General features: G+C 47.4%; 1 protein-coding gene across 1 annotated transcript in view; it reads right to left on the bottom strand.

Moving 5' to 3' along the window:
- The window catches only part of LOC142575782 (transducin beta-like protein 2), a 295737-nt gene that overhangs the window by 139408 nt on the left and 132613 nt on the right, over positions 1-23716 (bottom strand). The window lies entirely within an intron of this gene.

The raw sequence follows: 23716 nt of genomic DNA, 5'->3' as shown, positions 1-23716 counted from the left end.
AAAGCATGTAGTTCACTTCCTGTTTCGAAGAAAGTGCAGTCTGTTACGGCGTGCGCGCATATTGCAGCAAAACTGGGGTGAGAACAACGATCACCAAGGACGAAGGGTGGCCATGTAAGTGCATTGCGTAGTTTGGCGCGCATTATCACTGCTTTGTTAAATTCAGTTCGGGGGCCTATATCAGTGGGTCCTTTTAGAACTCTCCGGTGTATAAAATGAAACTTGGGTAAAAGTAAAATGTTTACTATAAGGAAGGTGTAGTGGAAAAATTGGAGTGCTCTTGGTGAGTTGCATCAGACGTTAGCCCGCCAAATGAATCGAATTACACCCGATTTGCTTCTTGTCATAGACTATAGAGAGGAAGCGAGAATCTCTAGAAGATGTACGCTTTCGCGAAGGTGACAGTGGCTGGTCCGTAGTCCCCCCACGCTGCGATGTGCCTCGCAACAATATCGCGGTTACGGCACGCAATACATCAGGTTAATTTTTTTTTTCCTTCTTTCGCTAGACAAAGTTCAGAATTACGTGGAGGAGGTGGCGAGGGGGGCGGGGGGGGGGTAGGATATGCAGTGTAAGTGATTTTTGCAGCAGTTAAAAAGCTTCGGTTCGGAGTCCCTCGTCTCATCTAGGTCTGGCAGCAGAGGGATTCGGGACGGCGTATATACGTACCGCGCTCATTGGGCAGCGGGAGTTTATCTAATATGGAGACACCGACTAACGCACGACATCAGCACTGAGTTTCAATCGCAAGAGCGATCTCTACACATGTCCTATCAGCGCTTCACGCGCGCGCAAAGGCGAAAAAAAGAATAAAGAAATGAGTTCGTACAGCGCAATAAGCGGCGAATGTGGACTGACACTGAAAAAGAGTGAACTGAAATCCGGCAACATTGATGCCTTCAGGGAGCACGTGTGGGTTCATTGACCGGTTGCCTTCACGCAAAAAGATCACGTACTGGTGACGCCTGCGGCAGGAAGGATGTTCCACATCCGCCGCCAAAGTCTGCGAGTGGCCACACTAACACTCCCAGGATGAGTTCTAGTAGCAACACATAAATACCCAAGCAAGTGGATGGGAAGACGGCGCCGCGGTAGCGCAATTGGTAGAGCATCGCACGCGTAATGCGAAGACGTGGGATCGTTCCCCACCTGCGACAAGTTGTTTTTTCATCCACTTTCAGTTCCATTAATTTATAATTGCTTTATTTCAATTAGTAAGTACAAGTAATTTCTCCTGTGCTGCACTTGGTGTCCTTGATTGTTGGCTTCTTATGCCATATATATATATATATATATATATATATATATATATATATATATATATATATATATATATATATATATATATATATATGTGTGTATATATATATGACAGTTCTCAAAACCCTGAGAACCGCCAGTGGTGTTACGTGACGTGAATCCGAACAATATAATTTTAAAAATTTTAATTTAAAGCCATGGTGGGAACCGGGAAATGTGTTATAGGGTTGTCTTGCGTAATGTAATGGGTGTAGCACGTGGATTCGTCTAACATTCGTTCTTGCGATTTCTTAGACGTTCTTGTGGCGTCATTTATTGCGATTTATATTTCTGAATTCGCGAGCAATCATAATTTTCCAAAGACGGCGAGGCAATAAGTCTCTGCGCATTCGCGTAGTTGTCGCGAATCTGTGCATTTAAAGGGCGTAATACTTTGTTGAAATTTTGATGAGTTTGCGTAACCATTTAAAGCCAGAAGGACGAAGTTTAGTCAACTCCATGCACCGATCATCATTCTCGTGCTGGCTGAAGCGCCATAGTTGCAGCTCCCGTAGACGACACCGTATAGACGATAGAGCCAAAGTTCCCTTTAGTAATTTTTCTCAAAGGGCAACTCAGGCGATTTTTCGATGTCATCGGATGTCGATGAAATTCGCTGGGTACGTTTCCCTCAGTAATTCCATCATGTCCCCAAAAAATCAGGTCTGAGAGTTGCACATATTTTTTTTTTTTTTACAAATGAATTTAGTTTATTGCTTCGAACACACTACCTTACCGCCCCCTCAGTTACAGGCCACATTGTGTATGACGTCAGGAGTGTTCCATGCAGAGCATGTCGGGATCATGCAGACGACAGCGGCAAGAGCATTGAGGAGTCGACGATCGTGAGCTACAGAGCGCTTGGGGTGAGAAGTTGCAGTCGCGAGGAGTGGCGTTCCCTGTGGACGGGCAATAGATGGGTGGCAAGTGGTGTTGCGTTGTTGGCTGCACAAACTTCAGCCCTCGCCATCCGCACGCACAGTTTCAGCCGATGCCGATCGCGTTCAGCCGAGGTTGAGCACATATGTCACGGTCGCGTAGTTCATGCGTCTACTGCTGGCGGACCTGAGCGACTGACCCGAAGCTGTAGGTTAGACCATCAGCATGAAGAAAACTCCTTCTGTAGTTCAGTTTTTAACGTAATCATTTTAAATAAACGATTCCTCATTTCGTACAGTGCATAGTCAAAAAGAGAGAAACGACGACACGTAGCAGTATCGACATCGGTACATTGCCGTTTTCGACGGAAAACTGCCCGCCGCACTCGCCGGCACTTCCCGAATTTAAATGCGACTACGAACATGGGTGTATTTTCACGTATTGTCATGCAGACTCATTATTCCGCTTCCGAGGTGCGCTTCCTCGTTTCCCGTATGGGCAGCAAAGGCCCCTTCGATAAAGCAGCGTAAACAACCGCCTCGTTCTCAGCTGCCAACGGTGTCTATACCGGCGTCGGCGTTTCCGCGAGAAAACTACGCGTCCTGTAAATGAACGATCATACGCGCAAAGTCCTCATCTGTGTCTACTTTACGGAACATATTGTGTGCACGAAGAGAATACGAAGAATAAGTAGCCAGCACAACAACGATCCCGTACTAAAGGTGTCCCGCTCGCTGTTTTCGAAGGTGTGTGGTCGCTCGCATCAGCGCGATTCAGAGTGATGCAACGTTGCTTACATGCACAAAATCTGCCTGTATTGATATGTTCTGACATTAATTGATGTCACCGACGAGCATATCTCAAGCGAACGACGAGTGGTCGCTGTATCTGCCGATGTAAACAAATGCGCCGTTCGGTGCTTGCGGGGTACAAATGCGGAAAGTCGTGCTCGGCATCTTACAGTGAGCATGCGAAGCGCTTCCCTTTGAAGGGGTGAAACACCTAAAATAGCAAGCAGCGCGTATAAAATCAGTGGTTAGGCTACCTTACATATTCCCAGGGGTGTGCAGCGCAACCCAGACGAAGGAGGAAGGAAAAAAATTGATTAAATATACAGAGAATGTGATCAAGTGACGCTTACAAGTGGTGAAAGTGTGTCAGCCTATCTTGCGATTCTGAAACTCCGTTTCTTTATCATGCAGAGAGATAGAAGTCTGTCTGACGCATGCGTCTGAGTTGACATGCATGAACTACGCTTCCACAATCTCGCGGTTGATCTGATTTCCAATTTTTATACGATATTTCGTTTTTTTTTTCGAACAAAGGTTCGCATGGGCAATTTCGATAATGTGCGGGCAGATTCAAGCCCGTTGCATTCCTGATCGCACCTCGGTGCTCCCTAAGGCCGATGTTAAGGCAGCATCCCGCACGAAAGTGGAACAACGTAGACCACTCCCACCGAGCATGCCATGAGCTGCCTCGCGTGTTTGACGCGGCACATGGCCTTGGAATCCGGTTTAGGTCAATTGACGCGATTGCAAATCTCGTTTAACGAGTTTTTAGCTGAAAAGAGGACTTCATGCATGTCAACTCAGGCGCATGCGTCAGCCAGGCTTCTACCTCTCTGCATGATAGAGAAACGGAGTTTTTGAACGGCAAGATAGGCCGACACACTTTCCCGACTTGTAAGCGTCACTTCATCGCATGATCACATTCTCTGTATGTTTAATCAATAGTTTCAAAGAAATAAACCAGTTGTTACTCTGCGTTCGTATTGTGCACTTCCTTTTGTCTTTCGTCCGGGTTGCGCTGACTACCTCTAGGAATATTTTCAGTCACCAACTCGCCCACCTTGCTGTGTTAATTCGGTTAGGCTACCCTCGGTCTTCATGTTGCAGCAAGATGTGCAGCATGGGCGCTGGCTCTCGTGGTGGCGGGTCGAATGCGAGCGACGATTCGTGGCTATCGGATTCGCCAGAATCGCGACTGTCAATACTTGACAGATCCGAAGAGCTTGTACAGCTGACATTGTCACCCGAATGTCCGGCGCGATCACGTTACAGCCGAGCGTCTGCTCTTTGCTGCCAGCGGGCGAGACCGGCATGCCTGGCGCGCCTTCCCCTTCGGGGACACCCGTGACGTCACACCAAGGGGTTCGCTCGGCTGCTTGGCCAGATTTCTGTTTTCGTTTTCGCGCTCTTTTGATTATTTGAATTTATTTTCGAGTTTGCGGAACCATTCTACTATCAGACGCGTTTAAGAGGGGGGGGGGGGATCTCGGGAACCTAAATATTCCATTATCTCGACATCGTCAAAAAGTCGCCGGAGTTGCCCTTCAAGAAGCTTTGTGGGCGTACACGTGGCCTCCTAGATCGGGGGCTGTGGCGCGCACCGGAGCTGCCGTACTGCGAGTGCGATCCGCTCGTGCCATCTCCTGCTGCTGCTCTTTCTTTCCCGACGGCCCGAGTCAACGCGCCGAATGTGTATTGGCTGGCGTTCGCTCCGACTGGGGCGCGGCTGTTTCGTCACTCTTCGGGTGTGTTCGCGCGCGTGCGTGCGTATGGCTCGGGCCGGCGCCGCGGGAGCTTCGCTGGCCGCGAAGAGCGTGGGCGATTGCTTTGCGTCGGCGCCGCGTGCAGTTGCGTCAGCGCGCCACCAAGAGGGACCTCGAGAAATCACGCGCGAATGCTCTTGAACGAACGAACGAGTGGGCCATTTATTTCACCTCGAGAAATAACACGCAACTACTTTCGAACGAACGAACGAGCGAACGGACGAACGAACGAATAAGTGATGAAAGAATACACCATTTATTTGCTTCGGCTAGATCATCTGCCTCGAGAAATAACGTGCAACTGCTCTCATACGAACAAACGAACGACCCAACGAAGAAATGAACGAATGAATGAACATCCAACCACGTCCATGTGCACTCTTATGTACCTGCCATGTGGTTGAATAAACTCAAACTCAGTGAATGAATGAATGAATGAATGAATGAATGAATGAATGAATGAATGAATGAATGAATGAATTATTTGCTTAGGATAGATCATTTGCCCAAGTGTGGAAGAGGCCGCAGCATTAACCTTAACTGTTCTCACTTTTTTAAAACGAAGTGAACATTTAGAGGCGTTAACTGCTGGGCTAGTTGGTATGGTATGGTATGGTATGGTATGGTATGGTATGGTATGGTATGGTATGGCATGGTATGAATAACTTTATTTAGGTCCTGAGGGATCAGTCTAGGACTGATGCGGACCGCTCCCACGTCGGGACAGAGAGGCCGAGCCCCTCTGCCGTCGCACGGGCCCTCTGGACAGCCCTGAGTTGGTCCGCCAGCACTTCACTGCGCAGCATCGGTTAGTTGGTTATCTCGCATACTAAAAAGATTTTGCGCCAAAACAACACACACAAGAGCCCGTGGTGTCGTCGTCTTTCTTGTGTGTCTTGTTCTGGCGCAAAATTTTGTAGTATGAAGTGGAATGGGACGTATTCGTTGCGTGCGTGTGAAAGTCGAAAAACTGGAGAAAATATAGAAAACTATTTCCACTTGAGTTTTTGGCAAAGCATCGAAGTTTTTTCTCACGAACCGCTAACAATTCGAAGTGTTGTAAGCAGCTTGTGTTTCTTCAGATTTCTCAATTCCCGATCGTAATTCTGGGAAATATAGCCATAAATATGTTTTTAAACCAATTTTGTGTTACACAAGGCGGCTGGTGATATGGATTATGTATATATCAGGATCCTAAGACACATTGGCGAGGCATAACCTCGGTGCGATGCTGACGTTTGTGAAATGTTGGGAAGGGCCGTATTAATCTGCGGCGCGAATTCGACAACTTGTGTAGTTAGCACTGTAGCTGCCGACACCTCGGAGAATTTTGTTCGTTTTTCTCGATGTCGGATATATCGCGTAAAACGCTGTAATCACTACACGGGAATTACAGAACCGGCTAGGGGAAAAGAAACTTGAACGTAAAGCTTCAGTGGTACACGCCGTGTCGCATGTTTCGACCAGATGTCCTTCATTCATTCATTCATTCATTCATTCATTCATTCATTCATTCATTCATTCTTTAATTCTAAGATCCAGTCAGTGACGGCATGGTGCAAACACGTCATGCTGAGGATAATCATACGTGACACAGTTTCCTGTGTGAGCTGGCGTCGTCTCCTTCGAATCTTATAGTTACTTTTGGCATCTTCCCCTGATCCGTCGCAGAGCGCTCCGGCACTGCTACGACGAGCGCTACGACGAGTCGTAGCAAAGCTACGATGTGTGCAATTCAGCCCGATTATTAACACTATTACAGATCGCTTGTCGCCGATGGGAAGCTTGATCAATGCCTGCCCATATCGAATTCGCACATCTGCTGCAGCACCCTGAAGCGACCAGTCGAAGACGCAATTCGTCGTATTAGTCCCCCCTACTGCGCATGAATTGAAGTTTGCCTTTCCGTTTCTTTTTTGTTTTAGCGATCAACATCATTCCACGGAATTAATGAATATGTTGTTCTCAAATGATAATTTATCAGCCTGGACTGATCGGTGTTTCTCTTTAGGGTCTCTTTAACCCTGTAATGCCTAAGAAACACAGTTTCACACCAACGAAAATTAGAACTTCAGAAACCCTGCTTTAGGCCATGCGTTAAGTTACCAGTGATTTAATCAGAACTTTGGAGCACCAAACCCAGCGTGGCAAATATTCAAATATTCAGAATTGCAGTATTAGCATCGAAGAGCTACGCGTGGTCGTTTAGGAGCACGCGTAGTTCGCCGCAGAGGCCACCAATACAAAGGACGGACAGTACTCGAAAGGACCTTGACCTTGCCGCCACTCAACTTCCTTATCTTTTACACCATTGTTTTCAGACCTTGTCCTGGCCATAATATTTGTATCCAATTATACCGAGGGGTTGTTGTACGGCTACCTTTTCTCTTCAGAGCTTTATGGCGCAAAAACATTCACATATCCAGGTGTTATCATGTTTGCACGAAAAGAAAAAAAAAGCAGCCGGAAATAATCGGAACTCAAATGACCTCCTTCCAGCTGTTGTACCTATTTACTGTGACAGGAGATAAAAACATCCTTAATGTGTCGAAGTGCCAGGCCAATCTTGTTCAACGTCCCCAAGGTTATTGCCCCATCATCAAATCTGCAAACGTTGTTCAAAGTCTCCCAAATATTTGCGAGTGTCTTCGAACGTTTCAGCAAAGCTTGCTGAATGCACACGTTCTCTCCACTGTGTATTTTTTTTCTTTTTCTAAAACTTCATGCAATCTCATAGTATTTCCGCACGAATGCAGGCCATTGTCCGCCTTATCTTTATGTGTTCCTGCAAAAAGTTATGACAACGTTTCGTGGACATAACGAGAGTCAAACCAGCCGTTGCCCTCTGATGGCACTAAACGTTTAATGTTTACAATGTACAAATCTGAAAAGGCGGGTCGGTGCGCTATATTGTGGCCACGGTGCTTCACCGCGTTACAGGCACACTGCCGGCGCGAACGGCATACACAAGCGAGATCGGCGGCCTACCCATTTCCTATAGGCTCGCAACTGCTGTCCCACTAAAACTGCGATGCAAGTGTGCAACGGATCAAAACACGCGATAACGGCCCTCTTTTCTATTAGCGGCGAGAACTTGGAGTGGCGCCCTCTCGCGAGTGACGTCACGGCCAGGACGCCACTCGCTCCGGCTCGCTCGGCTGCCGCGCGTGCTCGTTCCCTTTGTGCATGCTTGGGGTATGGGTGGCTCGAGCCGTACGTAATTATTAAAGGGACACTAAAGCGAAACAATAAATCAGTTTAGACTAATGAAGCATTGTTTTACAACCCTGCAGGCAGTCACTTCGAAAAAGTAGTTTGATTATTAGATGAAAAAATGAAGGTCCAAGTATCAGTGTTTGAATTTCGCGCCGAAACCCCGGCGCTCGTACGTCAGCGTGACGTCAGGGATTCCAAAGTATGTTTTCGCATTTGGGCCGCGTTGGCTGAATAAAGGTTCCCGAAACTTGCCATGTTTAATATTTGGTTCCTTTAGAACACAACCTAGTCAATCTGTACCGCTATATATAATTAGTAGGCCCTAGAATATGCCATCAAAATCCAACACGTCACAGCCCCCAGGTGCGGGAAATTAAGTAGGCGTCGCCACACGCATTTCGTACTTGCGCTTTTTCTGGCTTACCAAACGTCTTATCGATGCAAGAGTGGTGTTTTTGGTGTTGTAGAACGGTAATTTACTGATGCAGAAGAAATCATTTTTCAATTTAGTGTCCCTTTAAAGGATATGTCGGCTTCTTTTTGCTGCCATGCCTGAACGGCAGTTCCGTTTTCTAAAGCGCGTGAGTCGAGAACGTTTGAGGCTTGGATATCGCAAGCTATGTAGCGTTGAAGGGGTCTACTGGTTTCTCAATGCATATATTCGCCGTGTCTGTCCATAAATTTTGCGTAAAAAGAATGTCTACAAATTCAACACGCGAAGTTGTGTATGATGCTTCGCTAAACACTTAACATTCCCTTAGTGCTTAGCTGAGAGAGACGTTGCATTTTACATGTAATAAATACCTTGGTATTTGGTGTCAACATGTTTTCCGCGTTAGAAAGACAATGCCCAGCGAAGCTGCCATCATGATTATTATTACTCTGGCGGGTTATTCTAGTCAGATATGGTCACTTTATCGATGCGCAAGAGAAGGAGTTAGGAGCGCATTTCGTATGAAAATGTTTGCTGCTACTTTCACCGCTCTCTGAAACAGGCCCCCGTAAAACGACTTGCTCATGGCTGCCAACACGACGACGCATCTTGCAGAGTATTTACATAGTTAATTCACAAATACACCATAGTGGCAATCATCTGAAACTAAAGTTTCGTGGTTAAGATCTAGAGCCAATCAATTGCAAGCGACGAAATGTTTCACGGTGGCCCTCAGTAGCCGTTATCGACAATATGACACACCCCTCAAGCAACGATAGCAACCGACTGTCATTATGGCGAGGCACGCATTGTTCGCGAAACCCATCAGGTCACTACAACTTCGAATTGAAACCATGAAGCAGTTTTTTACAGCGCCAATTGCAATGCCTAAATTATACTCGAGGTATTACAGCGCAGTATAAGGTGCCCAGAAAAGGAAAATGCAAGCAACTTCTGCCTCACCATGTCTTGATGCAGCGTTGTTTAATTATACGAACGGAGAACTATTCGCTTCGTCAGTACATAAAAGAGAACCTAGCAAACCTTCATGAGGAAGACACGACAAGCGTTACACATTTCTCTTGATTTTGACCCTCCACTGGGGAATGGTGATATCTTGAATACGTCCCATACTACTAACGAATGACGCATCGGCTTCTTTCTGGCTGCAGCCATACGGTCCAAAAGGCATATTTCACAAAAAAATTTGGGCCGAGCAGCCTGTGTCAGTTCGCCAATACAGATTCGTCATGTATATTCTTCAAGCAACAAACACCAGTATATTGCTCAAGTTAGTTGAACGTGTAGCACAAAAAAAAAAGGAATATATATTGGTACATTCCTTTTCGCATTCAGCGAACAGTTGTAAGCTTTACTTCACAGTACCGTCACTTACAATAAAGACGTGAAGAACCGCCTAATTGTGAAAAGCAGTTAAAGAAGCAAGTGGTGCTGGTAGAATCTAAAGTGCAGTGTTAATTAGGTCCTCGCGTTACTGCTGAGCATTTCTGTGAAGAAATTAGAAAATTCGATAATATACCATGAACTACTGATCAAACGTCTTTTAGCGAATAAAAGTAACTGTTGTAGAAGTCGTATGTCCTAGAAGCCAGCCGTTCTGGCGTACTTGTTGCATCGCGGCAGGTATGGTATCATAACTGAATTCTTGTATGCTATATTTTTGCGGTTGTCGATCCGCGTATGAAAAAAACCATCAATGGGCTGGTCTGAGCTCTTTCGGCTGGCACTGCAGCTCCGCCTCTGAAAACTGCATTGTTGCCTAAGAAATAAGCTATTTGAATAAATTTTCACGAACGAAGATGCCGCAAAAATATATTTGAGACGACTGCCATAAGTATGCAAGCAGAGGGAACGAGAGCGAAGAAACGATAACACTGCAGAAGGCGCCCGGACACCGCCCGAACTGCAGCAGACGACGGGCGCGAGTCCGTGCCCTGACGTCACGCGAGCGGATCGTTCTCAGAATGGTACTCGTCTGTAACATTAACAGACGAGGCTCTGCGTATAAGAAGGAGCAGAAGGAAAAATAAAGACAGCATAGCACATCTTCGCAAAGGAAGGAGCGACCGAAAGAAATACAGAAAGAGCAACGGTAGAGAGAGCGAGAACACACACACACACCCGCAGAGAGAGAGAGAGAGGTTACGATAAAGAGACCGTCTGTGTACAGGGTTTCCCTTCGCGTCCTAAGCAGCCGGTTAGGACGGCAGCAGGTGCTCACTGCGGTGCGCGCCTCGAACGACAAAAACAGACTGCCCGCAGTGCTGCCAGTAGGCGCAATAATAATAATAGCACGAGACCCGAAGGGCGCCGAGGAATAGCTCGCGGCGCGAACGTGCTCCTTAGCACTGTTTACAAACACGCGGCCGGAGCACGTGGGTTCCCCGCATTTAGCCGGTGCAGGGCAAGTGCTACCCTATTGCATTGCAAAAGAGAGAGAGAAAAAGCTTGACCGCGTCTGTGATTCATACCGAAAAGCGTATGCACTGCGCCGGGAAACATAACCAGTGACCGACGCCATTGAAAGAAGGCACGCGCCGTTTCTATTGATTTGTATCTCTCGTCGTTCGCCTCTCAGGGATTGCACCCTCGCCGTTCCATTGCGGTTTTTTTTTTTTTTTTTTGCTGCTCGTTTCGTTTCGTCTGTTTTTGCCCGCGGCATACGCGTACAGGATAACAGACTCCTGACCTGCCTTTTTATGCGAGCGCGCCCAACGTTGTCGGGCCGTAAATACGCCTGTTTATACTTTGCGCGCAGTTTAAAGCCCTTGACTCTTACTCGCTCAACAACGCGCGGTCGTTTCCAAACTGCTAAGGCGCGGTTTTGTTTTCCCTTCTGACCCCCTTTCTCCCCGACGACGGCCAACGACCGTCTCTCTCACTGTGTGCTAAATGCGTTGAAAAATACAAGCCGAACATGTCGGTGAATCAACCGCTCGGCAAGTTGGTTGATTGTACGTAAGGGAACAGTGTGTGGTTGACCCGCTTCTCTCTTTTCCGCTTTGTCATCTTTCTGTTAAGCTCAATTCGCTCAAGTAAACCAAGTGTCACGTGAAGACGAGGTTAAGAGCCAGGAGGTTCCTAAGAAAAGGAAGAATATGAAAAACAAAGACTAAAATAAAAAATGAACTCTTGCTAAACCTTTACCGCCGCGATTTGTAGCAACGCGAACGCCGGAGCAATTCACGTGCGTTTGTTTTGAACCAATGCCCCAAAGCGGAGGAGAAAAAGCTAAACCGGTCGGTTTCGCGCTGATAGACGTTGAGCCGTGCGTTCGCATACATATGACGCACAGCGTTTGTTGACTGCGATGCAGAAAATATGATCGATCGGCAAGAAACGAGGAGAGGGAGAAAACGAAAACAAGAAATTACACCGTGTTCTAACCAAGTTCCAGCGAACGGAAATTGCCTAACGTGCTGGGCAAGTTCATGGACTTCGACTTCTCTGGCAAGAATCTACGCTTCTTGGAGAACTTTCTCTTTCTTTTTTCCTGCGAAATTTCGTGCGATTAATTAGAAACCCACGTGAAACTCAATTCTGTATTTGTACTCGCATATCTCCATCGTTTTTTTTTTCCCTTTCTGTAGGATCCATTCGGGTGGAAGGATGTTTGGATGGATGGATGGATGGATGGATGGATGGATGGATGGATGGATAGATCTACAGCGCTTTGAAACTACCAGTCAAAGTATATGACGTTTGACTAGCGAGTAGGCTAGTGTGACCTCTTTACTTTTTCCCAAGTACTACATATATATATATATATATATATATATATATATATATAAAAGATTTAAAATTATGCAAATGCCACGTAGCTGGACACAACCAAAGTAATGTTCTTTGCCGTCCCTTGGAGAAACATTACTTATTGCGTTCCGCCTAATTACATAACTAGACTTAATTAATCAACTTCTCAAATATAATAGTTAGATTAACATCGTCTGCTAGCAAAGTCTAAAGCAACATGAAAAACTCCCGGTACAACTTCTGTTGCCCAGTACGTGCTACATAAAAGTGTTTTTCCGAGCGTGAAAGAAGCCCGCGAATACACGCAAAATTGCCGCGCGACTGACCGCTCGAGGTACTATGAGATAATGGACGCCTCCTTTTCTTTCCTTCTTTCTTTTTTTCTGCGGACGACGTAAAGTTTCACACTTCGAGCATCGTTTCACGGTGTGACCACCGTTTCAAGCACAGCCTCGCCTGTGGCTCAAATACACTCCGTGTGAGTAGCGAAAAGTTCAAAAATCGTTTGGACTCGGTATGAGCCTTAGCCGCATTTGATGACCTTAAGGACGTTGGCGCGGTCCAATTATATGCCGACGCTGGAATGGTATTTCTCAACGTACATTCTTCGTTTGAACGTCAATGGAAGTCCGAGCATAAGATAATGTGGCATTTATTTGTGGTATATATAACACTGTGAAACGTAACCATATCGACATACGTTCAATACAGAAAACAAAGTCGTCGAAAAAATAACACTGAAGTAAAAGAAAGAAAGTAACATCAACTCTTTTTCCGTGAGGAAAAGTAAAATACCATAACATTTCCTTCCCACTTCGTTTATTAACAAAACTATATGTATATACCGCAGATGCCGCTGCGGTCTGCCTTCGAGGATATATGTCATATATATATATATATATATATAACATATGACAGTACCAGCGGGAAGAACGACGAACGAACAATTGTACTCCTGGCAGGCACATCGTCGCATTTCGAAAAGTGCAGAGGACCTTGTCCACATCTGCATGCACGTGAACAAAGGAAGCTTGCGAGCCAATCCAGCGGAGCCGAGCGAATCCAACGGATTGTTCAATTGTTTAGCATATGTTCAGCGTTGCTCGCGTCGCGGATGTCTCGTCCTCTGACAGGGAGGGCAACGTTCCTTCCGCGAAAGCCTGATGGCGTCCACAATGTTCGTTCCAGTTAAAACGAGGAGCGCGTTATGCGAAAGTATCACTCGCCAGTTGAATTGACGCGAGAGAAATCAGAATCGCAGACATCGTTACGTCCATGCTTCCCACGACCGATCTTCCCACGTAACTTGTCCCAATTTTTTTTAAAGCATGCGAGCGCCACGTAGCTGGACATCATCATCATCATCATCATCATCATCATCATCATCATCATCATCATCATCATTCTGGCTTTGCCTACTGCTGGGCGAAGGCCTCTCCCATACTTGTCCAACTACCCCGATCATGTGGCCATGTCGTCCCTGCAAACTTCTTAATCTCATCCGCCCACCTAACTCTCTGCCGCCCCCTGCTATACGCTTCCCTTCTCTTGGAAGCCAGTCCGTAACCCTTAATCACCATCGGTTATCTTCCCTCCTCATTACATGTCCTGCCCATGGCCCCCATTTCTTTTCCTTGACTTCAACTACGATGTCATTGACTCGCGTATGTTCTCTCACCCAATCTGCTCTATTCTTATCCCCCCCCCCCCCCCTAAACGTTACAACCATCATTCTTCTTTCCATAGCTCGTTACGTCGTCCTCAATTTAAGTAGAACCCTTTTCGTAAGCCTCCAGGTTTCTGCCCCGTAGGTGAGTGCTGGTAAGACACAGCTGTTATACACTTTTCTTTTGAGGGATAATGACAACCTACTGTTCATTATCTGAGAGTGCCTGCCAAAAGCACCCCAGCCCACTCTTATTCTTCTGGTTATTTCAGTCTCATGATCTGGATCCGCGGTCACTACCTGCCCTAGGTAGATGTGTTCTCTTACCACTTCCAGTACTGTAAACAGAACCAAGATAACGTTGTTTGCCGTCGCTTGGAGCAGGTCCGGCCATTCTTTTTGAAGAAAGCCCGCGAAAGCCCGCAAAAAAGTGCCGCGCGACTAAAGTCGCGCAGCCCATTTTCGTATTTTGTGGGCTCTGTTTGGAAAAGAACCTTTACGTAGCACGTGTTCAGCAAAAGAAATCTGAATCGCAAATTTTCAACGACGGCGCACAATCTTCTCAGTGTGACTTTTGCCCCGATTATAAAATTCGAGGAGGTAATTAATTAACAATAACTAATTACGTCATTAGGCAAAATACAAAATACAGTCTCACTTGCTACAAGCGAGGTCAGACAACATTGCCTTTGGTTCTGTCCAGTTACGTGGCACTCTCGCATATATTAAAAAATTTGGCACAAGGTACTTGGTACACCCTGTATACAGGGCCGATTGCGCAATTTTTTTTTTTTTTACCAGGGGTTTATTCTCCCTTAGTGTATATTTCCATGACATAGATTTCGCTGAACGCCACACGACAAAGCAACGCGCGCTCGCTTCCCCCCCCCCCCCCCCCAATCTATGTTATTTTCACGTCACGTACGAGTGGGACGAGTGAACGCGAAGCGCCACGACCGTCGTGACGTCAACAAATTGCCGTCGCTATAGGACGAAGTGTGGCGACGGGAACACGCTGCTACTTAACGCCACGGTTTAAATTGCAAGTGATAGCGATCGACATGGCCGCCCTGTGTCGACAAACGCACTGATAACCGACTGCTATATTTATACCAACCTTAAAGGAGTCACACGCCCCATTCTTTCTTAGTAGTCGCGATTTTTCTTCCCTCTCGCTCTCTCTCACACTTTTCCGTTCTCAGTAGCGGGCATGAAGGGGAATGCAATCTCCAGAGGGAACGAATTAATCGAAATCGTCGCTCCTTGAAAGTGTGACGATCGAAATACAGTGCTAACGGTTATCATCAAGGTCATCGCAATTTGTTACCCTCTTTTATCAGTTTTTTTCGGACGTATGTTCAGTGGACTCTCCATCAGATATTGCGTGGCTCATCTCTGATATCGTGCGTGTGTACATTTTTTCTGATTCCTTCCACACTGGTGGTGTCACTAAGCTGTTTCTGAAGGGCGAGCATAACCGATGAGTATTTTTGCTGACCGTCACATCTAACTGAAGAACTCGCCGTACTGCCACTGAAGCGTCCTTTCGTTACTGAAATTTTAAAGCATTTCTGACTATCACATCGGAGCAATTACCAGCGATCACTAACAGAGATTTGCGATATCTGTCCTTGATTTTTCTTTCACTTCGTCGGTCGCGCTATCAAATCGCGACTGCAGCCGCGCCGTTGTATTTCGACACTGCGCACGCAGTCACAGAACCTGAAATTCTGACGACGACGCAATAAGTGGGGTGTGTATACATCTACGGCCCTAAATCCGCAGATGACGTCGTAGCGTTATTTCCATAATGTATGGCCACGTCCCTTTTTTTCATAATTAAAGTGTCAGACGGATTCGATCTTGGACGTGAAACACACTCAAAATATGCATCTGTAGTTGACTATGCTGAACAAACATGCTTTATATTTCGTGAGAAATATGCATACGTGACAAAAAAAAACGAATAAGAAAAGAAAAAAGGAAAATATGAAGAAGAAACAAACATGCGATCACAGCAAGGGTGGTGCGCCATTCCGGATATTCTGTGTACCCTGCATTCGGTGCACATTAAAGAACCCCAGGTAGTCAAAAATTAATCCAGAGTCCCTCACTGTACGGCGGGCGCCTCACAACCAAATCTTGGTTTTGGAACGTATAAAACCCGAGAATTTAATTTTTGAAAAAAAAAAGCCAGATATTGTCAAATTCCACCATATTGTCTACCCTGATTGGCCCAGAGGACCACTGCGGACTCTCTGATTGGCTCAAAACTTTGCAACAACATGGCGGGACTTGACGACGTCCCGAATAGCAAGCACCCCCGGAAGCTTTGTCCGTGGGGTCGCCAAGAACAGCCGGCCCCCAGCCGGCTTCGCTCAACACATCGCCTGCATGCGCTAGCGCGCTAACGACGACGGCGGGCAGCGAAGGCGGCCCACAGACGCTATAGGCGGAAGGGGCACGCGGCATTGAGTCACTGCGCGCAGACTGCTTGGCGTTCGATCGGCCGCCCGCGAGCGCAAGTGGCCGCCACCTGTTTCACTGCGCGCTTTGCACGATGCACGCGCCTTTAGCCAGAGGCCTGTGTCGGAAGCGAACCGAGCTGAAGAAAAGAAAAAGAAACAACGATCCGCAGCCAAGACGGAGTAAAAAAAGAAAACGCTGGAGGACCGTGTAGCAGGACGCGTCAATGTGGAACGCGTGGACCGTGCGGAGGACGCGCGCTAAGCACCCTGCGGCGCTTCCGCTTTAAAAAGGAGATGAAGAAGATAGATAGATAGATAGATAGATAGATAGATAGATAGATAGATAGATAGATAGATAGATAGATAGATAGATAGATAGATAGATAGATAGATAGATAGAACAAAAAAAGCTCTTTTGAAGTAAACTTTTATGCAACAAACGCGTTTTGATCATTTGTCATTTCTTGGCGTGCGCTTAGCCTCAGTTCACTGATAGTCGAAACGGGCCACCCCGCGGCGAGCGTTTGTGCAGCGACTCCGAAGCGATATACTGCGGATACGGTTCCGAAGTTATGACGTTCAGCTTATCTTATCAGGGGTCGCAAGCCCCCAATCCCAATAAGTACGCGCGCTAACGTAGCCGAGGCGTTAACGATCCGCCGGTGATATAGGCGCACTAAAATGTATACGTGTGACTATGCAAGGACGCGAGTGAAGCTGCAACAAGGCTAAGAAAAATGCGGTGTCGCAGACTGCTCGGCTCGTAACTGCGGAAGGCCGCAGAGTTGAAGCTCCCCAATCCAGGTCGACAAAATCTCCTTTGCAGCCACTCGTTGCGCCAGAGGTTGTGAAATCGATGGACTTTTTCGGGATCGGGATTGAAGATGAGGTTACGAAGGGCACTACAGAGTACACCACGGTGCTTCTACGACGAGTGTCTCGGACGACGTTGAAGAAAAATAATTACGCCTAACTGATTTCTGGGCTGAACTATGTGACCGCAGATCGACGTTAACACAGCGGCGACGTGCACTAGGACTTATTATTAGTGAACAAAACTTCGTATACATAGCTTTGAAATAATCACTTCAACGGGCTTGTTTTAGTTGCAGCGTGTAACTTGGCCAGAACTGTGAACGTGACCCTTTCCGGCTAGTAACTCCGAGTCCTGCACCAGTTTTGAGAAACGCGCTTTCAAAAATGTACCGTTAAATGCATCGGCACTCCAGTGAACAGTTTTCACGTGCCGCATTCGTCCTCAACTGAGGAGTAGATGCGACCAATGCTTCTTCACTTGGGTAATCTGAACAGAACCGGCGCTTTCACCACGACATGGCCAATGAAAACCACCGGAACGTGACGCCATAGCGTCATATACCACCGCATACAAACCACTGACGCAAGACGTCATACATATCACCGGTGTACGACGTACATAAACCACCGGTGTATGACGTCGTATATACCACTGTGATATGACGTCGTATATACTACCGTGATATGACGCGCGCTACCGCAGTGAGATCAACATTTCCCGAGACACGAGGAACGTTCATCTCATCATAACATACAAAGAGCTCATCAAGCAAACGCGACGTAGCACTTCGCGGAGTTTTACGCACGGAAGCAGCACACTGGGATGCATACGAGGAGCGCCGCATAATGAACTCTCCGGGTTCACCTTCGTCACTGCTGGGAATTCTTTAACGCGCACGTAAACAAGGAGCGCGCGCGCGAGAAGAATGTAACAGGTCAGAAAGCGCTTTGTGTACACTATGTTATACAGCGCGCACCAACAAGGAAGGAGGAGCACACAGGTCAACGTCCTTCGTCTGTTGTTCGCCCGTACGCTGTACAACGCGTATGATACCGTAAAAACAACTGTATTGTACAGACTGCAAGGACATCCTTGTGCATTTGCTCCGCACATGAAACTCGTTAACATACTATAGCTGAACTTTGTTTTCCTGGTATTGCATGGCTTTTTTAAGCAGGTGCCCGGACTGTGTCGCGTAGCTACGGGACAGACAGGCGTCGGCGTCGTCTTACTCAAGTATACTATACTGTGGGTGCCCCGATGTCAGCTTTAGGATCTTCTTTGTACGTGTGCTCTGCAAAGTCCGCGCTTCTATATCGGCATCCTTGTCTCTGCTTCCTGCTGAGCTCGTTTTTCTAGTTAAAGTACTTGTTGGTGCGCTATTTGGTTTATGTTTTTCTTCTTTCGAAGTATTCAAATACGCAAAAGCACACGATATTATAGAGAGGGTGTATGCGCCTTTCGTCTGCCTCGTTTGTACATGTACATTGAGTGGTTTTAGTGCGTTTACACATTTCTAAAACAGAGAGAGAGAGAGAGAGTATGTCTCTGTATTCGTTGCCGGTAACCTTGACTTCAGTGTTTTACTTCATGGCGTGCTTCCTGAGTACGCTATTCTTTCGTTTTATAGCTATAAACACACATAAACGAGGCCATCAACAAACTCGTTAAACTGCTTCCTATCGTATACGCCGCTACCTCAGTTAGAATGTAATGAACCGTTGTTACTTCAGAACGAACCATACGAAAAAGGTCTTCGCGACATATGTGTGCGAAACCGAGTAAATTATGCTTTTCGCCACTCCACGATCTTCTTGTTTTCGGTCACATAGACAAGGTATACAGCTGCCATGGCCCTTGGCTATTACCACCGATGCGATCTCGAGCACAACCAGCCAGCCCCAGTAGTTGAACCCCCTCCCCTACCCCCCCCCCCCTCAGAAAAGAAAGCTAGGGTGAAGCTTCAGGGCGCCACAAATAATTAACGTATAATACTTGTTCGTACGAACGAAAGGCCGAATTCCCAAAGCTTTTTCGTTCGTAAGCGTTCTTCGCCATTGACCCCGAGCTCGCCTTCTCCAATGTTATGTACAGCATCGGAATTGGCTAGAATTCGCTCTTACGAACAATTCTAGCGTAATGGCTTTTTGTGAGTACAGGCACAGTTTCGGTTTCCTTGCCCAGGAGGTGGACGAGTTGGTGACGTCATCACACGTTGTCTCGCTTCATTCCTGCGATGGCTACACGGCTGCCATACGTGAGGGCCGCCAGAAGAAACGCGCGTTGCCCTCTTGTTCGCTTCTCCGCGAGAAACGTCATCACGACGTTTCGAAAAGTTTGCTCCAGTCCAGACGTCACGATAATGTCGATGACGCCAGGTCCGGCATTTCGATATTGAGTATCGAATTAAGATATCTTACCTTTGGCAACAATCCCACTTGCTAACCTTCTACGTTCGAGAAGAGCGTGTAAAGTTGATAGAGCACCGAAAATACGCGTCAGTACTCCTGAAAGCGACAATGCAGTCAGCGACCTTGGCCCTGAATGGTGTTGCTGGGAGCGTAGCACCAGGCTGGCTCCGAAAGAAGTGATCTCGCGACGTCAACAACAGCATGTCGTTTAGCGCCCGCCTACGGCGCGCTGTAGGCGGAAAAATCCTTGAACCGTAGCATACCCACTCGAGGGGCCGGGATAGCCCTGAGCACTCGAAAGAAAGAACGAAAGAAAGAAAGAAAGAAAAAGAAGAGAAAACGGCATCTGTGACTGGCGGGCTACATAGGCGCGAAAAGGTTTACATGGCGCATCAGGAATAAAAGAGCTGGCATCGTGGAGACATTATAAACTATAGACTACATCGCACAGGTATGTCGGGAATGTTGTAATACGTGTCGGAGAAGATAATCTCTGGTGACGAAATGTTGCGAAGCTTCAAAAACTCACAAAGGCACAGGAAAGGGTCTTTTGGCCGTGACTCTTCTCTTTCAAAAAAGAAAAGAAAGAGAAGGAGAAGAGGAAGGAGAACAAGATGGGGACACTTTCCTAACGTTTACGTCGCTGCCCAAGCATTTACGCCGGCAAACAAATCTGACACAGTCGGTCATTCCAAGGAATGTTCGCACTTTGGTTAAACGCATTGTCCCCAGCTCCCTCTGCCAGACGGTCGAAGACGCCGCAGACGGACTTCGAACGGCCGAAATTAAATCCACATCCTCCGGCATACTCCGGTAGACGCATTCCGGTACACCAAACTCTCGTATACGTACGATTGCAAGGCACCAGGGAGCGCTGAGGGACAAAACCAAAACAGTCGCGCATTACACACACATGTATACCATATACCCATTGCCGATGCGGTGCGTTGTCACGCAAATCCCTGCAGACGTATGATAGGTGCGCATACACGACCTTTTCACCCTTGTGCACACATGTGTATGGGAAGGATACGAAGCAACGGTAAACTGCGGAAGCAGAAAAAGAAAGAAAATAAACGGGGTAAGGGATGCAAGGTGGAGCGCCGAAGGGCGCAATGATGGCAATGGCAAAAAAAAAAAAAAAAAAAAACGAAGAGGGCCGCGGGAGCTATCGTGCGTAGCTCAGCGCCACGCGCCTCCCGTATTCATATACTGGACGCCGTGTGGGCAGTTCCGTGCAGCGTACAATGCAAGGCGGAAGGGCGAGCGCATGCCGAGGCACCTACTGAGACACCTACCTACAGTAAGAGGCACTTACGTTCACACACAGACGTCTCCAAAGGTTAGCCTTGGGCTTACAAAGAATAAATGAGACAATTCAGCAATCCCTTCTCTCTCACTCCCCCTCTCGTCAAGTGATGCGCATGTTAAATACCCTCGACTGCTGAAAAATTAGACACGGTTCCTGGGCTAATTATTCCGCGTAGACTGATATTTCCCGTTCTACACTAACCCGGGAAAAAGAAACGAACCTAAAGAGTTAAACGTTTCAGCCAGTGGCGCATGCAATCATGGGCTCTATCGTATAGGGCTCGTGTGATCTTCGCGTCGGAAGCCGAGGGAAGGCTTCAACTTCACGATGTTGGTTGAATTAGGTTCCTGAAATTGAAGTTGAGGTCAAGGGGTTTAGGGGAAAGTTTCGTTCACCTGACATGCCCGCCACAGACCTGTTCAAAACAAAGCTCCATATTGCATTTTCCCCCCTTCCTGGCAGGATAGACAACCACGGCTCACGCCCCCCCCCCCGTCTCCCCCCGCCCCCCCAAGAAAAGCGCCGTCACATACCGCATGTAACTGTTACACTAGCATAAGCACACCTCGTTGCGGTTTCTCGAAGCACCGGGCCCGGTCTTACAGACTCCGCGTCACTGCACCGAATTAACGGGACGGCGCATGCATATATACGACTTGTAGACGAGGGGGACTCCACGCACTGATCGCGTACGCGAAACGCTATTTGCGTCGCGTACACACACAAACGACCGGCGGAGCAGGAGGACCTTCCGAGCGCTGTTGCGCGCCTCTCGTGCTAGCGTGCAGTGGCAGGCTATACTGATACGGACGAAAACGCAAATGTCATTCGCGGTTAAAATGAGTTTCCTCCGTCCCGGCGGAAGGTTACCGAAAAAAAAAAAAAATGCGCGACCTTGTTGTTCGGGTGCAGCAATCATCGTTGCGCAAAGCGCGGCAATGCAAAGCGGAAGAGGAAGTCCGGGGAGGAAACGCGCCGTTCACGACACGCTTGTCTCTCTCTCCTCTTTGTGTTATGCTTCGTTTCTACGCGCGGCGGGCGCGGAGCTAAACGTTGTCCGCATTTACTGGGCTTCTATGCAACAAAGATCCGCTATAACCTTTCTTTCTTCTCGACTTTGTGGGCCAAAGAATTGCGATGACAACAACCGAGAACGGTGGTGTTGTCGATGTTCTTTATTCTATTCACTATACGAAGGACAATGGATACGGCGTTTAGGCGAATCCGCGTAACCGGCATCGACTTAAAGCGCACCGTTATCAATGCAATGCGACGTCCTTCGGTGGGGGATACATGCATACTAAACGCTACATCATTCATATCACTTGCTTTATGCCGATGATCGAGGAAGCGCGGGGTCCATTTGCCGCGAGCCCTCACATATGAGTTGTGACCTCTTCAGAAATGAGGTACCTAAGGACGAAAAATCCGCTGCATCCGTAATGGCTTTGGAGAAAGCCGATGGGCACACGATGATTCGTGTATAGATTTAAAAAAAAATGAAGGAGAAAACAAAGAAACGGGAAAATAATTATGCGATGCGGCGCTCTTTCGTTAACTTATCCGCACGGCGCGACCCCGCAGACAATGGAAGCGGGCTCTTCTACCAGTTGGCCGCCCAATCAGCGAGCGATTGAGCGCACGACCAGAAAGCGAAATGTATACAGTAGTACACGCTTTAACACTGCAGTCCTTCGCGATGATTTATGGCGTATATATATATATATACGTTTACGCGCACCTTGCGGTCTGTGAGCGTGGGCCTGCATAGGTGCACGTTCATTAGCACACGCTGACACAGTCTAGTGACGTTCACCCTCGCAATAGAGAGTTTTTTTCTGTTCGTCGCGTTATAAGTGCATTGCTTGGGCGGAGCAGGAGGAAAAGAAGAAAGGAAAGGTAGGAAGGTCAACCAGACGCGCGTCCGGTTTGCTACCCTACACTGGGGAAGGGGTTTAAGGGATGAAAAGAATGGAAGGGGAGGGAGGGAAGAAGGCACTCTAAGCGTGGACACGAGCGGTTGTCAATCATTTCGCGCCTACAATCGGTCACTGGGGCCAGTTCATTTCGTGAATAGTAGCAGTGCCTGAAATGCAAATAACGCTGCAGATGCGCCGATGTGGGTATACGATCACACACGCGCTGTCGTCCTCCATAGGCATAAGGCGCTAAAGAATGGTTCGTATTTTTGCGTTAGAGCTGACGCGATTTCGATGGCTCAAAGGGAGATGGAGCTAAAGAAATGAAGAAGAAGGAAACGTACATACCGTCGGGAGTTGGCGAGTTTGTTCTCGCGACGTGATATGTTGAAGTGGTATACACGCGCAGAAGCGTGGTTTGCGGCTTCAAATACGCACGGAAATTCTTCTGACGAGCGGCAGAAGGTTGCCGGTGCGATACCTAAAGCTGGGAAGGCGCGCATCTGCGATAGGTGTGGGAGACAAAAAGCTATACGCTCACGAACTAAACGTACGTGCTTTCGAGGTTTATAAACTGCCTCATACTGCACGGTGTCTTCTGTCACAGCCCAAATGGTGCTTTGGAATGTTAGAATCACTCACTCACTCACTAAATTATATATATATATATATATATATATATAGAGAGAGAGAGAGAGAGAGAGAGAGCGGTAGAGTTCATGTAAAGTAAGATTAAATTGCCTCTCCGCGGCTCAGTGTCAAGACTATGTAGTTGTAGCACTCGTTTGTATCACTGTGCAAAGAAGGAAGAAAACTGTTGCTGGACCGCACTGCAACTACCTAGCTTGGGCTGCTCACTCTTGAACGTTGCGCAGCGAAGGGGGGCTCGGGGTAGACAGGAAGAACAGCAGGGAGGATATGTGAGTAGCAGGAAACTACAGACACTCATTTACAGGTAACCACTACGT

Source organism: Dermacentor variabilis, chromosome 3 (genome assembly GCF_050947875.1).
Source record: "Dermacentor variabilis isolate Ectoservices chromosome 3, ASM5094787v1, whole genome shotgun sequence".
Classification (NCBI taxonomy): Eukaryota; Metazoa; Arthropoda; class Arachnida; order Ixodida; family Ixodidae; genus Dermacentor; species Dermacentor variabilis.
Note: the sequence above shows the minus strand (reverse complement) of the source record. Positions and strands in the feature narration are given on the sequence as shown.